Source organism: Gorilla gorilla, chromosome X (assembly GCF_029281585.2).
Source record: "Gorilla gorilla gorilla isolate KB3781 chromosome X, NHGRI_mGorGor1-v2.1_pri, whole genome shotgun sequence".
NCBI lineage: Eukaryota > Metazoa > Chordata > Mammalia > Primates > Hominidae > Gorilla > Gorilla gorilla.
The window spans coordinates 37,948,306-37,953,580 of NC_073247.2; the positions used below are offsets into that span (position 1 = coordinate 37,948,306).

At 35.5% G+C, this 5,275-nt stretch overlaps 1 pseudogene; it reads right to left on the reverse strand.

The window, feature by feature from the left end:
* Positions 1-972: 972 nt before the first annotated feature.
* LOC129529797 (protein tyrosine phosphatase type IVA 1-like) lies at positions 973-1,520 on the reverse strand (annotated as a pseudogene).
* Between the last annotated feature and the right edge of the window lie 3,755 nt (positions 1,521-5,275).

Below are 5,275 nucleotides of genomic sequence, written 5' to 3' on the forward strand. Positions count from 1 at the left end.
TGAATATTGATATTTATTTGAACAAACACTGTGTGATATTAATTTATTACTCTTCTCCCTATTACATTAAATAAATGAATACAAGTTAATTCAGTTCCAATACAAGTAATACTTGGTAAACAACTTCTAATAGGTGTAGAATAAACCATTACAGGATTCCTAGAATATTTATTATAAGATTTGTAGCTACAATATTGAAGTATTTGACCTTTTAAAAATACTTACTAAAGTTAAAACATTTACTAAAATAGTTGCTATATGTGACAAAGAAAATATTTTACTAGAAATATTTAGTAGTACCCTCCCATTATTTTCTCAGCCCCTGTCTGTAAGCTGCAACCCAAAGTGCAAACTTCAAATTAACTATAACTCGTTTTTGTCTGGAGACTTTAAAGACAGGTGCATCTGTGCAATGTAGATTGAATTATCAACCAGAGGTAAGTGTGATTTTTCAGGACGGAAATTTTTATAACAGAACAAAAGTGAAATTTATAGGAACAAATTAATCGCCTAAGACATTGTAGAAATGCAGCAAAATGAATGGTTGTACAAACCCTTCTATATATCAATTTGAATGTGCAAAATATAAACACAAAGTGAGCAAATGGCCATATGGGTCCTCCCTTCAAAGTTTAAATGACTGAAGGAATATATCACCTAAGGTCTCTACGAGACTAAAAAGCATATGAGTATTCTTCTGGGCATTTTGGCACCTCACTTCTCTAAATGTTTTATATCTTGATAAGATACAATTGATACAAATGAAAAACACCTTTTAAATATTGAAGAGCTAGAAATTTTTATTAAGTGTCAAAATAACATCAAATACAGAGGTTCCAAATCTGACAGGCTTGGGAGCTTCTAAAACTGCTTTTCAAGGTTCTTATATAAGCTTCATTAGACTTAGTATTCACCAAGCCTCCATATTAGCTAATGTATAAAATGAATAAAGTTCCATTTCAAGTTTCACTCTCAAGGCCATAGCATTAGGAAGTCCCCTGACCCTTTACTGAAGGAAACAGTTATTTCTGGGATTTCTGAGGTGCAAGCATATTTTAAGACAATATTTCTCCAAATACAAAAGTTGTTTGCTGTTAAAAGTTCCATGTCACTTTTATCTGATGAACTGTACTACATTTTCATATTTCATTCCACCTTCAATTAAAGCTAGGGCAACTAGCAACTGGAGCTCGCCCAAAACCTACAGCACAGTGAATTGCAATACAACAACCAGGATCTTTATGAAATTTATTTTTCATAAGTTTTAACCAGTTATCAATTATCTGGCTGGATGGTGCTGTACCATCATCAAAAGGCCAGTCCGGAACCTGGATGCTTTCCTTCTCTAAAAGAGCAATGTTGTAAGTTGCTTTTCATACTCCTACTATGGTGGTAACTCCATCCTGCTTAAGTTCCTGTAAGAATCTATTAAAGTAGGTATTGGTTGGGTTGTGTGTAATAAGAAATCTCACATTTTTGTATGCAATGTCCACAGAAGCAGGGAGGTTCATTCTAGCCATGTTGATGTAATTTTTTAAAAAATAGACAGAAAGGATATAAAGTAACATAAATCTACTTCAAAACGCTCCAGTTAAAATTTTCAGTGAGTTGAATATGAAGTTAGGAGTAGTGGGAAATAAAAGGAGCCTCCAATAAAAAACATCATTATTTCGATACAGTGACACTGAATCAATGGACAATAAATGCACTCAGCTTTACCCTTATCCCAGTCTGAATGCTTGTAAAATGTTTTGACATTCAATTCAGCTACTCAGTGTCCAGGTTATTCATTCTTATAGGAAGTTCTCAAATATTAAGGAATTTCTAGAGTTCAGTAGTCTGCACAGGAGAAAGTGTGTCACCAAGCAGGTCCATTACTACCTGAGCCCTGAAGTCGCCTTAAGCGGCATATGTCACAAGCCTACCCTTTAGTTCTTAGAGTGAAGGGCAAAGGACAAACTTGGCCACCAATCATGAGGATCCTGGCCAAGTGCACTAAAAGGGGTGGGGTGGGGGTAATGCAGCAGCCAGGTATGTCACAAAGAGGCAGTGGCCACCCACATGCCAGAGCTATTCATTTTCCGGAAATGTTTCATAAATTAGTCCACACATTAGTGCCACACAACACTTCTAATGCACAGATCATGTTTCATAATAGATGATCATTAAATGACAGTTCCCTTTCTTCCTATAAACAACAATCAAAAAGTGATATTAGAGATTGCCCTGAATTAACATTATAATTTAATCATCATTTGACAACAGAATAATTGGTTGTGATATGGATTTTTCCTTTGGCACACCTCTTAGGTGGGTACTCTGCTCCAGGCTGACTTAGAAATCATTTAGTCATTTCCTTCATTTGCTACAAAACTGAATTGTTTTAGGTGGGTGCGGTGGTGTGTCTGTAGTCCCAGCTACTTGGGAGGCCGGAGGATTGCTTGAGCCTGGGAGTTCAAGACCAGCCTGGGGACATAGCAAGACCTCTCTTTAACACCACCACCAAAACCCCCCTGATGTGTTTTATATCCAGCCTCCCCAGGCATTTCAAATCAATTTCCCTACATGCAAGCATAATGTGGTTTTTAAGATTTAAAAATAAAAAGTACTAAAAAGAAAGAATAAAAGAGAAGAATGAAAACAAGTCCACCAGTCTACGGGAGCTCTAAACATCAATCCCAATACATTCTAAAAGTTTTTATTTCTATTCTGGGTAAGAAGGAAGTTAGGGTGTGTCTGGGAAAGGAATTGTGGAGAGGACGTAAGAACAGCTTTGACTCCCTGTATCCTGTAGTGAGGTTAGGACAAGAGAATGAAATGACCACTGTATTTTCCTAAAAATCCAAAGGTTCAAATGACTCTTCACCATTTTAAACAACACGGGATAAGGAAGTTTGTGTGGTAAAAGAGATTATAGAAAAGGAGTATATAATGTTATGTATGTGTGAAATGATAACATTATACTTATCTTCTGGGAGTGGATAAGAAAATAATGCCTATCTATGTGACTATAGTCATATTCTTTATTCAAGCACATGATGAAGCAACAGGGTGTGTAATTCAAAATTACACTATAACTGCCATAACGCAGCATGATTAATTTCTGTAATTCATTGTTACTGGAAAATTGCAAATTCCTTTATTTGTATTCATAAATAAAACTATACGCACACACACATGAAAACACAAACACTACTTTCATTAGATTACATGCATCATGAAGGCTGGGTGAGGTGGCTCATCCCTGTAATCCCAGAACAGCACTTTGGGAGGCTGAGGTGGTGGGTGGATTGCTTGAGTTCAGGAGCAGGAGTTTGAGACCAGCCTGGGCAATATGGTGAAAAGTTGTCTCAAAAAAAAAAAAAATTAGCTGGGCATGGTAACGTGCATCTGTAGTCACAACCACTCAGAAGGCTTAGGTGGGAGGATCGCTTGGGCGCGGGAGGTCTAGGCTGCAGTGTGCCATGATTTCACCACTGCACTCCAGCCTAGACAACAGAGTGAAACCCTGTCTTGAAAAAAACAAAAAAGAAAAAGATTACATATATCATGAATGAGCTTTGCATCTGCAAAGATACATACCACGTATTTTATTCTCTGAAATGACATATTCAAGTTAGCAATAATTAAAAGTAGACTACTTATGAAGCCATTTGTCATATTTACTTATATTTTCTCTATAAATACATTTCTTTCCCTATTCCATATATTTTATTTTATTTTTTGAGACAGGGTCTCATACTGTCTCCCAGGCTGGAGTGCAGTAGCATGATCACAGCTCACTGCAGCCTCAACCTCCTGGGCTCAAGCAATCCTCCTGCCTCGGCCTCCTGTGTAGCTGGGACCACAGGTGTATGCCACCACACACAGCTAATTTTGTTTTTAATTTTTGTAGAGCCAGGGTCTTGTCATCTTGCCCGGGCTGATCTCAAACTCCTGGGCTCAAGTGAGCCTCCCACCTTGGCCTCACAAAGTGCTGGGATCCCAATTGCAGGGATTACAGACATGAGCCACCATGTCTGGCCTTCATGTATTTTGAATATAAATCTAGAAAAAATATTTACCTTGCAAAATTCTATTTTACTAATATATTTTATGAAAACATGTTCACTGTCAGACACAGGACATGTACCTTCCCAACTCCTGACTGAAACTCCATGAAAGGAGAAAAAATATATGCATTAAAATAATACATTTATAATAGTCAAACAGTGTCATTAATGGATATGTATGTATGGAGACCAAGGGGGTATTTCTGTATTAACTCAATACATATTTATTAATGATCTCCTATCTGTTAGGCATATAAATATTAGTAAAATCTAGACCTAGTCTGTAAGAAGCTTGGTATCTACAGGAAAGGCATGCATATATAAAACTAATTTTCAAAAAATGAAAGACATTAAATGCATAGTAAGAACAAACTTGGGCTCAGTGGAGGGAGTAAATAATTCTGACTAGCCTATGAGGAGGGATGCTAGAATAAGGTTTTTCAGAGGTGACATTTAAGCATGCATACATTGATCTTTCACCATTTTAATCACAATATAAGTCTCTGCAATAACAATTTACTATGTATGTTTTCATCATGGGAAGTGCCCACAAAATAAGTCGGCCATAAAGCATCAATTTAAAAGGAAGCAAAAACTGGTAAAGAATGAAGCATCATGCAAGTCGGACTGAAATATAGCTATGGAGAAAGTGGAAAAATAACTAGCTCAATAACTACTCCTTGATGCTCCAGGAAAATAAAAGAAAGCTAAAAGGCTTCTAAAATAAAATATAACACGCTATCTGTAAAGATTCATCAGCCAAACTACTTAATGTTAACTTTTTTTAAAAATCAATTACTCTTAAAAAAAACTAACACCTATTCAAGGGGTTCCTAAAGAATGAAAATTGGATTCTTTATATAAGACTTTTTAAATATGAGAGATGTTATAAGATATATTGTACTTGATAAAGATAACTGTAAGCTCAGTAGATATTTTATTCTTGAAATTTTGAGTTATTTTGATATTTTAGTCTTGATTCATGAGGAATAAAGGCTGTATCATCTTACCAAATAAAAAGTTGTTAAGAAAAATAATCAGCTTAAATGAACAGTTTTCCTCTTTTTCTACATAACTAGGTTATTTTATAAATTGCTAGATGTTTTTGACCTCAAAAAATGATAATTTTTCACATGAAATATTAAGCTCTAGCCTAGCTTGTGATTAAGGATTTTTTATTTGTAAAACATGTTATTAAATGTGTTCTAAAATTACACATTTTA